The sequence below is a fragment of the Aphelocoma coerulescens genome (assembly GCF_041296385.1).
Source record: "Aphelocoma coerulescens isolate FSJ_1873_10779 chromosome Z unlocalized genomic scaffold, UR_Acoe_1.0 ChrZ_unloc_scaf_1, whole genome shotgun sequence".
In the NCBI taxonomy this organism is placed as follows: Eukaryota; Metazoa; Chordata; class Aves; order Passeriformes; family Corvidae; genus Aphelocoma; species Aphelocoma coerulescens.
In genome coordinates, this window is record NW_027184086.1 from 2,215,730 (window position 1) to 2,228,047 (window position 12,318).

Sequence of the window (12,318 nt, forward strand, 5' to 3'; positions counted from 1 at the left end):
CTATAAATTCTAGTTCAGGGGTTATGTGTAAGCAATTTTTTTACTGACTATAGGAAGTAGGAGAGGTTATAAGAAAATTATCTCTTTTGTGAAACAACGACAGCAATAACAACCCAATAGAAAAATGGTTGAATGAACTCAGATGTTATCCATATAAATAAACCCCTGCAGTGCTTTAATGGGAAGGCAAAATAATCCACAGTTCAGCTCCAGAATTCATCTAGATTCTGCATTCCTGCTTTTGGGGTATTCAGCAGAGCAACTTCCTTAGGATCTTCTTTGGCTTTAACTCTCACTAGGGTCTGCCAACCTTAAACAGCAGTGTTCTACTGCAGACAAGTCTTAAAAGAAGAGTTATATGGCACTAAGTACATTCCTGTTGCCAGATCTTACCAGGCTCATTAAGTTAAAATATTGTACCTTCTTGAGGCTCTGCTGTCCTTCCAGCCTAGCATCACACATTCTCTCCTCATCCACATGGTCCCATCTGTCTCCTTTGCCTCCTCCTCATATCCCTGTAGTGTTTCTGAAAGGGTGGACTGAGAATATGGTCACCTGTTCTACTTGAGCTCATCCCTGCTTGGGCTGTGGAGCAGCAGGCTGCTCTGACATTCCAGGGAGATTAATCAGCCCAGCCTCAAAGCCTTTGAACTAAAGCTCCTCTACATGTTACTTCTGAATTTGGCTTATGGTATTGTCAGGTAGCCTTAAGGTAAAGGACAGTCAAGCTGGTACAAGCTCTTGTTGAATTATAATCAGATAGAATTTATTATTACTGTGTTTTTGGCATTGCTGACACATTGGCTTTGTACAGCTTAAAAACATCAAAGCTGACAAATGGGCGAGAAACAGCAATGCCGACAGCACCACAGAAAGGAACAGGAAAAGGCCAAATTAAAGAAATCATGAAGAAACTGGTACCAGCAAACGAGTCAGCAAAACATAACAGGTTTCCTGCTTCAGCATTGTCCTGGAGAGCTTCCTGCTTCTTGCCAGGCAGGGAATAAGACAATTCAATGATCCTACACACTCCTGTCTTTCCCATCTCTCCCATGGTTTCTTGTTACCACCTTGCAGCTGGGCAGCCTATAGCCGTCAGAGAAAGCAATTGAGACTTTCCACTGTGGATTGGAAGAGACATATTTTCAAAAAAAGGAAACATGGAAGGAATTTTAAAATTCAGATTTTTAAATTCAGATTTTAAAATTCAGAGTTCAGATAGAAAATGAGCACATGGAAAAGCAGCTCATCAGTTCTCTTGTGGACCCAAACACCAGGAAAAAAGTAGTGTGTAGCAAGTAGAATGATAAAATAAATAAGAAAGGCATAAATTGGAAATACATTTCCCCAAAAGGAACTGTTTCTTTTCTTTTTCAAGAAAGTTCTAGAACAACAGTTTTTAATTTCCATGTCAGTCAGGCAGATGATGAAAAATTGTAGCAGAGGCTGAACAATGAGTCACTTTAGCGACCAGTCTTGTGAGAGTTGCCATAAATAGAGCTAAGACCATCAATCTACTGATTATTATTATATTATTATTATAAAATACCATTCAAACATCTTGTACATTTATTAGAGCAGATAAAGTGAACAGGATGTTGAAGCTACAGATGCTCATCAAAGTGCACAGGCATAAATGTCAGACCCTGGCCTGCTTGGCAGAAGCACCAGAGATCTCAGAATCTGGATGTTAGATCATCATGTGAGATGAGACTGCTTCTAATATTCAAGATATCAGTATTTTAAGATGGATGTTAGCAATATTTTAAGTAATGAAAATGTTTAGAGTTGTTGGAGGCTAGGGAGTTGTATGTATCTAGTCCACAAAATGTCCAGTGTTATAGAGAAAGAAGACAATCTATGTAGAAAACATCAGCCATCTCTGAGCTAAAAGTTGACCTTCTTTAAACACTCACTCACTCTCACACTTTAAATGTGTGGAGTCCTGGGTTTATACACAGTGAGGTCATTGTGCCTCCCTATGTCTCCCTCCGTGGGTTGGCAGCAGGAGTCAATCTGTGCCCTATGCCTCAGCTGGCACCTCTCGGAGTCTGGTATGTAAGTCTAAACCATCTGAAACTTCAGTGTAAGTGGGTATACTGAGCTGTAAGACACAGCTGCTGAGAGTTTGGCTCATACCTGCTTCTGGTAGTTTCAGCAGAGAAGCAGGAAAGCAGCTGGAGTAAATACCATATAAATCCAGATCCAATGGAAAAACTTGCCTGTCAGTTCCTTCAGATGTGAAACAAGGGAAAAATATAAAGAATAATAAGTATTAATGCCTAACTTTTTCCTGTTTGTTGGTATAAAAATAACAAATTAACTAAAAACTTTGGAAAAGTGGTGCCTGGATTGAAAAGAAGGCAGATACTAAATTATAAAGCTCCAATGAGAGTTAAGCGTACTCAGTAGCAGTCACTAGGTTTCTTCTTTTTCTTTCTCAGTTCTATAACTCTATTTTCACATTGTGGCTGAAAGAAAGTGCAAAATTAATGAACTAATGTATTTAATAAATTTATTGTGAAATCATAAGTCTATTGGACCAGATGCAAAGTTCTGTGATTAATCTTCAAGATCAGTGATGAACACGACTCAAAATTTCCCTGAGAGGACCTCTCCCTTTGTATTGCTGACATCCTTTGGCAACCGTGTTCCTTCAGAAACTATGAGCTTGTCAGCCTCAAGGGTGAAGCTTGTGGGAGTTGGAGATAGGGCTTCCTTGGCACCAAGGCAAGTGGTTTGGATCTCATTATCAGAGGAAATAAGAAAGACCACAAATCTCATTGCCGTCAGAACAATGTCTAAGGCTCACTTTTTCAACTTCGATTTTCCAAAGCTGCTGCTAAAAATACCCAGGAAAAACGGACAAAGTCAAAAGAAGAAAGAAAAAGGAAGATATATAAATGAGAGAAGAGAAAAACAACATGATTGTGTCCCCAGCTGCCTGTGGAGAGTAGGAAGAGAATTATACGTCTGTTGGTGTTCACTGTGAATTTAGTGGTAATATGTTATGAGCTGTTTTAGCAGTTGGCATGGGCAATTTTATAAGACTCTAAATAGGAAATTGTATATAGAACCATAGTGATTTTTCTCTTGCTTTCAGCTCCCGTGTTAAACACCCTAATCACCCAGCTAATCAGAAGAGTAATTGGCAGATTTAATACCTGAGAAACTAGAATTTATCTTTATCAATGGAGACTGATCGATTGCATCTTTCATTGCTGGATACTTCATAATTTTTCACTATATTGACACATTTCTGTAATGCTGCTACAGTAACAGGGCTGTGAGCATGATAAACCATAAGAAGAATTCCTGAGCAGTGTTAGTACTACCATTCTGTCTCACTGTAGTGTTTTTTTAAGTATTCCAAAGAATTGGCTTTGGTTGCTGATTTAGAGATATAATTCAGCTTTCATCTCTCAGATGGAGAAGTTAGTTGGGCTCCTGATCATATCTGACTCAATATCCACCAGACTTAGTTACAAAGCATCTGAAGTTGCTTGGAACATATTTGTATTTCACAGTGGAGTCTGGTCAGTCACACCCAAGAAAACATGATTAAACTAGGACTGCATCCAAAAGCAGTGCAGACCCCCATCAGGGTGGTATGGCACTAATGGTAATTAAACCTGCTCTGCAGCAGAACTGATGAGTTTGGACATGATACCACTTAGTTTGTACACATTCATGTCCTCAGTGGCTGTCTCTGCTAGGCCACGTACCCTGCCTCTGCAGGTGTCTGCTTACATCTCCAAAAATATGGGCATCCTCCCATCCAACCCAACAGGTTCCTGAACTCCTTTACATGTAACTTTCTACCTGTTGGCGTGTGGGCATGAGAAACACCCACATCTCAGGTCCTTATCTTTGCTTGCTCAGTCATCTCATGGCATTTCCTTCTGTTCAGGAAGAGATGATTCAGCTTTCAGACATCTGTGAACTCCATTCACCTGGATTAGACTCAAAGAGTAAAGATTCCCAAGGTAAGAAGATAGTTAGAAAAGTGATGGCACAATTTTTAAATTGATCTATTCCATCATGGAGATAAGTTTTCTTTTTTTTTGAACATCATAGACTTTTTCTGGATCAAATACGTACCGACAGCTAGCTGGGCCAGATTTAATTTTAGACACGTATGTATGTTCCCTTGGGTTCATAAATTTGAATATAACTCTTAGGCCTTGTTTTATGTGAATACAGAATCATGATTATAGTTAACAGCTATTGGCTTCTATACTACTCCTCTCTCATGAGGGAAGGCTGAGAGAGTTGACTGTTCATCCTGGAGAAGAGAAGGCTCAGGGGACTCTCATCAGTGTATATAAACACATGAAGTGAGGGCGAGAAGAGGATGGATCCAGGACCAGAGGTGATGGGCACACACTGAAATGCAGGAGGTTCCATCTGCACCAGTAAACACTTTCCCTGTGAGAGTGACTGAGCACAGGTTATCCAGGGAGGTGGAAGATTCTCCATCCTTGGAGGTGTTGGAGAGCTGTCTGGGTGTGATCCTGGGCAACTGACTCTGGCTAACCCTGCCTGAGCTGGGTGACCTCCAGAGAACTCTTCCAACTTCAAACACTCTGTGTGTATGTGTATTTTATGAATCTCACATTCAGATCAGTCAATGAATTTCACAATGGTTCACATGGAAATGAGCTAAAGAAAGCCTCTCAAGGACTATATACGAGTGGCAAAAAATGGTGTGATTTGCCTTGGAAGAGTAAGGTGTTTGTCAAGCTTTTGGCACCTTTTACTGTCTTTAACCTACTTTCTCTGAACATAACTAACTAGTATTTCTGCATTTGTAACATGATTCCTCTAAATGGATAGTTGTTTCTGCCAAGAATCAAGCTTTTGATGTAAAAATTTGTAGCCTTTGGAAATATGGCATTAGTTCTGATAAAAATTGCAACTGTAAGATGCAGGTAAATATATGATGAAACCGAGGTATCTTGCCATAACTTGATTTTGTTTGATATTGCTTGATATTGCTGTCAGCTGCTTGGGGCAATATCTCTTATTTGCAACCAAGCTTAGGAAAGATGTATTTTTTTTTACTGTGGTGAATTTCAGGAAGTTTATCTAGGTGTTTTTAAAAGCTTCAGTTTTAGAATTGTTTACCTGGTGTTTAAAAGGACATAGTTTCACAGTATTGTTGTATTTGTCTTCATCTTAAACAGTAATCTTTGGCTCCTTGTGAACTGACGTGTCATATTTCATCTTGAGAAGAAGACATTAGCAGAGCAGAGAGATGCTGTTGTGTGTCTATCATAGCATCTGACTCAGAAAAATGGGTGGGTCTGACAGAGATGGGATGGATCCATGCACAATTCCTTTTGGGAAACGCCACCTAACAAGCAGGGAGGTGATCAGTGAGCTCTTTTATCCAAACACAGAACTTAGCTGCCACCTCGTGATGACGTAGTTGCTCTAGGAGCTCCGTAGACCAACTAAATTTTAGTTGCAAAATATTGTAGTCTAAATTGTCTGCAAGTGTTGGAGTTACAGCACTGAGGGTAAATTTGATATTAATGTTTATCTGATTCAACAAAAAGAATGTCTTTCTGTCTTTAAATAAAAATATGTTTCGACATGGCAAATATTTCTCTTCTCTTAACATGGACCAGTAAATAAATTCTTCCTTCATTTTTAGGTATTGTGTATGTAGAAATTATCTTCTGAGGTAATAACAGCACTCATACTGCATTAAAAAAGACACAAAACACAATGCCACACTAAATATGTCAAACTAGATGCAGGGACACTATCTGAAAATTGTCTCAAAACACCTAAATTCCTTCTGTTGCTACAGCTGCAGAAATAACAAAAGCACACTGCTAGGGCTACCTCTATTAATGAGACTTTTAAGAACACTAATAGGTAAATCTAAAGCTCTCAATGACAATACAAATTAATACTACTCCAACTCTTCACAGTTCAGGATTATAAGTATTAACAAATGCCCTGTATTCTCATAGGTATAAGTATTTCTGAACATATTTATATATTCAAAACTTCTATCCCTATGGAAAAATAAAATAAGTCAAAATATTTATCTGTCCTATACCATTTAAGGTGATATTATGTCAGCTCAGTGTGTGGAGATTAAGTCATATCACTTCAGTTATGGATGAACTTTCAACTTTATATATATATAGACACACATAAAATATATCCCAATGTTGTATTTATGTTGTTAAGAACTTAATTCACTTGCTGTACACAACATTATGATCTTGTTGCCTGCTTTACTTTTTTTCTGTTCTTAAAGATAGGAGAAAAAAGAGGAGGTTAATGTTAAAGGCCTTGGAAATCAAAACAGTATTAGAAAGACAAAATATTTAATGGTCTCACGTGGTTATGGTATGGTAGATTAATGTAAATTGTATGCTGATATTATCAATTCATATAGTATTATGTTCATAATATGTCATAGTGCTATACAAATTGAAAGCAATCTAGTTTATAAATATTGTTCGAATACCTGTGGTATTAAAATCAACATCATTGACCTGTGCCTAAACTTACTATCTCAAACTAAAATGAGTGCTCAGTTAACTGCTATTTCAGATCATTGAATCTGAGGACTTGGGATTTTTTTATACAGCACTAGCTGAAGGGATAGTTTTAATCCTGTTTTCTCTCTGTGTAAAAACTTATGTATCAGGAAAAAAGAAGAGAATTTCCATTTTCAAAAGAGTGTAGTCTCAGTCTAGTTCTGATCTCTCTCAAGTCATTAGTAACTTCTCTTCCAAAGGTATTTTGGTATTTTTCTTCTGTTATGAATTTCAGACTTTCTCAAAGTTATGTTCTTATTTGGAAATAGGAATCTGGCTGATAATTTCCCTGCAAAAGACTTTTTATTTGACTTTATTTCAATACTCTTTTCCAAAACCCCTCATTTTTCATCTGCCATTTACACTTCTACTTTGTGCACTTTGAGTTTTCCTGCTTTTATCAAGGTCAGCACTCAAAATGTCTTTTCTCTGAACTCCTAATTCTCCTAAAGATTGCAAAACCTGGTAGTTTGGCTCTCAGGATCAGCAGCTTTTCCCTGAGAATGCTGAGCAAGATAATGCAGTAGGACATACATGATTACTTCTTGATAATTTTATTGAAGTGAGAGAAAGCAGTATATTCCACTGCAAAATGACAAGGTTATTATGGGTGCTTTTAAATTTTTTTTTCCTGAGCTTTTTAGACCACAAATAGTTTTAAATTACAGCTTCTCCTAACCTCTGCAGAAAAATTTGATGCCTAGATGGAGATTGAAATATATTGTGAGGACTGTCAGCCAGTGTGTGATGTCCTCAGACCACCACCCACATACTCCCTCCATCTGCAAAAGTCTGAGAAAGCTCAAAAGCACACAGATGTACACAAACTATTTCAGTCATTTTCTTTGGCTGTCTTTATTTCTGCTGGGGTTGTTTAAGCAGCACACCAGCAGCAGTGAATCAGGAAAGAGCAAAGGGGAAACCAGTAATGAGATACAGCAAGAAAACCCACAATCAGCACCAGCTGTTGCCCAATTAAACTCAACATTTCACAGGTGTTCACAAGAGGATACACACTTTTGCCTACGCCAGGGTATCTTTCCAAATAACCCTTATGAGAACAATAAAAAATGAATTTTATTTCATTGACCACTTTACATATTTTTAATGCTTTAAAATTTTTTTTAAGTCAATAGTAGCAATTTTATAAACTAAACATTTCTCTCCATTTTTGACATCTTAATCAAATGCAAAAAATGTCAGAGCTAGTAGTTGAAGTGTCTTGGCTCTTGTCAGCTATATTCTCTTTTCTGCTTGCATTCTTAGTTAAAATCTTTCTAAGCAGGCTTTATGACCATTGCCTTGTATTTATAAAACTATCTAGATGGACATAAGGGCACTGAATGAATGTGACTTAAATGGATATGATTACCTATGTCCAGATGCAACTTGATTTTTGAAACAGGAAATTCATGAACAGTACAATCCTGTCAGACCTCTGCAGGTGGGCATTACTGATGATTTAGCAAATATGCATTGATGCTGCTTTGTGATACGCTTATTTTGTGATTTCACAAGGTCTCCAGGGCTGGCATTTTAATAGTCTTAGTTATCTTCTTAAAGCATGAAAACCAACAGCAAGAATCAGAAAGAAATCTTATAGCTGTGATTTATTCTATTAATTTCTTCTCAGCAAAACCTTCAAAGTATGTTAATTTGACTGTGGGTAGACACTGATTTGAGGGTCATAATATAAAGTTCTGGGCTTTAAAATGATGGGGTTTACACTTGAGTCACATGGTTGTATATTCACTACTGTGCATTTTTAAAGCAAAACTAACTTAAAGATGAAATTATGATTTCCTTCCTTTTGAAGTCCAAATTTACCTTACAAAGTTCCTTGTCAATTACAGTGTGTTGGCTGTCAGCTGGGTGTTTAGGCCATGGCTGGGATATTGGCAGGCCCAGGGGAGTCTTACCTCTGTCGTGTAAATGAGATGCATATGATGTCAGTGGTCTAAAGGTTAAACTTGAGCTACAACACAACAGAGACCAGTCCTCAGATTTAACCTACAGGGAAATATTTATGATGTTCCCTGCCTCCAATTTATTTAAATAACACTTAATAATACTAGTTTGCTCTCAACCAAAGTAATGCCTTTCATGCAAAGATTCAAAGTACTTTCTGCATAAGAATTAATTTTCACCACACCCTAATGAGAAAGACAAGCAGTAATTTACCTGTTTGCAATTTCTCTTTATTAAACTTACATTTAGTCTAATATTAAGAGCTTTAAAAGAGGATGAGAGTTTGTATTTTTATATTCTAAGTTTCACTAGCTCTGAACTGGGTATAATCCTGATGTGCTTTTGCGTCTGGAAATTAGGATGAGTCTTTTCTAGGAATAACCAGAAAAAACACTTTGAGGCAGCATTGACAGAAAGAAAAAAAGCAATAATGAAATACATGATAAAATGGAGCAGAAGCATTCAGGGCTTAGACGCTTGTAGTTTCTTTTCCCTTTTTTTTTTTTTTTTTTTTTTTTAACTTTCAGAATAAATGCTTTTTGAAGCCTTTCCATGCTGAGCTTCAGAAGTGGCTCAGTTTTCAGATATGCTTTTCAGTAAAAATATTCATATAATTCAAAACATTTCAAAAATACAGTACTGGATATTTAAAATCCTGGTGTGATACATGCAGAGCACAGAGTAGTAACAGTAGGCTAGCAAAAGTGCAACCTCTTTGCAAAGGTGAAAGAACAGCCTTCACAGTTTAGGGGAAAATTATTGTGGCTTCTTGTCACTTTTTCTTTCTTTTTTTCTCTCTCATTTTTTGCCTCTAGTCACAGCAGGGTATTATCTGTTCTCAGATTGGAGACACAAATTTGGCCTGTATTACATGTATACAAAACCCATTCATGTAGGGGGTTGGTATTCCCTGGTGAAATACTTTTCCTTGAGCAGAAAGTCAGCATGCTTACTGTCAATGTGAGGTGGACCCCTGTGTGGGGTTTTGAGGTAAAATGCAATTTCCTGAAACAACTGCTATGCAGCCCCTCAGAAGGATTATTGTACCCTCTTGCCTGAGTGATACCAGTTACTGCTCCTCTGCTTGGTCAGGAAGAAAGCAGGACTCAGTAGACACGATTTTTAAAATTTTATCCCTGCTTATGAACAAACTTCATCCCTTATCTATTGTGTATTTCATCAGTCTACCCTGAGCTATTCTGTAGCTGCTACACATTCCAAATTAATCACAGGTTTGATGGTTATAGCTGTGATTGCTATTCTCTGAATTAAAGGAGATTTAAGGAAGATTCTGTTGCCAGGAAAGGAGGGGTTTGGTGTTGAAACAAAGAAGCAAAATGTTGAGACTTGTTTATTGAAGCTAAATAAAATTTCCCACATCTCTGGATTCTAGTTCACCAGTGATTCATGGTATTATAATAAAGTCATTTGTTATACATATGCACAACACACAAACTGGACCAGCAGTAGTGTGGTAATCCTCTCTCAGCTTTTCTGCTGATGAAGGAGGAGGATGGTGTACAAGGCAATGGTTTCAAATTTGCTGAGAACCAGACCAGAGAACACAGAAAGGACATGCAGGGAAACAAGGGCTGTGGGTAGGACAATATCTGACCCAGCAACAGAAGCAAATTGTGCTACAGTGTCAGCTGGGTTGCTCCTTACACAGTTTTTCTCCATTTGTTAGTTCTTCCTATCCATGATTTGGAGCATTAATTGTTTCTGTTCTTTCATGTTAAGCATTTTTTTTCTTTTTTTTTTTTTTTTCTTCTGTTTTCTTACCTTTATATGGGAATTAAGCCCATCAATGACTAGTGAACGGCTTTGCTGAATTCCCTGTGGATTACTGTTTTTAATAGGAATATGCATTGGAATTGGCTAAAATTTATGCCATTGAAGAGACCCTTACCACGTCTCACATCCCATCCAAGCTTCCTGTTTCCCTTCAGGTACCCTGCATAGGAGAGAGCTTCTCCTGATAATCCTGTGATGAATATAGTTAAAATGTCCAAGAGAGCCTACACAGATGGGCAGGACCAAAGGTTTTATGTAAAAATTGACTGTGCCCTAAAAGATGTTCTCCTGCTTCATGAAGTGTCAGGTTTTATTCAAACCTCATTGGCAGAAATTCTTTATAGCCTGTGGTAGCTGACAATTAATGATCATAACTAATGATCCCTTCTAGCTTTAAAAATATGTGAATTTAATACACTGAGGTTGGATACACCTGAACAGATCCTGTAGCATGATCCTGGTCCCAAGAAGCATCAGTTACTGCTAAGTGCTTTCTTGTGCTTTTGGTTCTATTCTTTCTTCCTCTTAATTGTTTCTTAGAAGTCTGAAAAAACCCATTTAATTCCCTGCTGTTTATTTCCTATTTGATTTGGCAGGCATTCAGTTTTTTCTTCCATTTGTTTGTACACACGTATGCAGAGCTACAAGCACTCACATAAACTAACATCACTTAAAACGGTGAAATGAGATTACCATAAGTAATACAGTTGCTCTTTCTTAATACAATTGTAGATGCAAAGATTACTAAACTGAAGTGTTAAATGCAGGAATTACATGTCATTGGCAGCTGGAATCAGATTTTTGCTTTTTAATTTTATTTTCCTCATGAAGAACATACACAAGGTGATCAAATTAGTCTCCCTGGTATGGCTAAGTGTCAGTCAATCACAGGGAGTTAGTCCTTCCTTTGCTGTCAGGTTAGGAATGTGGTGATTATCCAAGTGTCATCTCCGCAGGCTCCGAGTAGCTGGAGGCATAGAAATCTTCTAAACTGGATGGCTGTTTCATGCAAAACTGATGCAAAACTTTTGGTCTCTTTTGTGCTCAGCTGGAAGATCTTGCATTTGCCTATTACTCCTCATGAGCCTTGAATAGTAGGAGTAAGACTGTACTTTGTGCATTCAAAATAGTATGAAAGTGTGGCGGGTTTTATTCTTTTATTTTTTTGCCTTTTTATATTCCAGTCCTTCGGTTCTCACAGTGACGCTGCACTCATTTGCTTTAATATGAGCAGTTCTGTAGAGTACAGATCCCCAGATCTATAGTCCTTAGTTGTGAAAGACTTGTGTTTCATATGGGCAAATAGTTAATTCAAGTGCATTGCTTTTCAGTGTTCTTTCTGTTTTGTTTCTGAGTGTGTTTACTATGAAAATATATGAAACTTACTGCATGATGTAGGCCATGAAGAGCAAAGCCTATTCCCTTCCATCCTCTTTGCCTGTATTTGGAATGAATGTTGCCATACTCAATTCAGAAACTGGAGCATGGACCGACTCCTCATAACTGCATATAAAGGCAGCGGTGTTATGCTCTTCTGAACACTATAATAAATCTCTCTTCCCCATTTACAGGTTTAAGATTTTACATACTTTTAGATATCCAACGGCCAAGACTATCCTCAGGTCCTAGCCCATTCTGCCTCTTGATGTTCACGGGATAATTGGATGACTCATTAAATGAGAATCAGATGCAATTAGCTTGTTGTTCTAATGGAATCCCTTGCACAGGAAAGGTTAAGCTGTGGAAATTTTTCTATGTTTGAAGATTTCATTTTTACAAGAGTGATTTTTACAAAGGGAATAATGGTGTCCTTGATGCTTCTTTTCATCTTCACTGCTAAAAGCAATTGAATTTATCTGCAAATTAACTATCATTCAAGAACTTTATGTAAATCTTTCATAGGCTTTGTAGCTTGTGCTGAGCAAAAAAGTAAAACCTATATAATAATGCATATGTATATGCATGTTTAAAAATAGTTCTGTAAGATGACAGG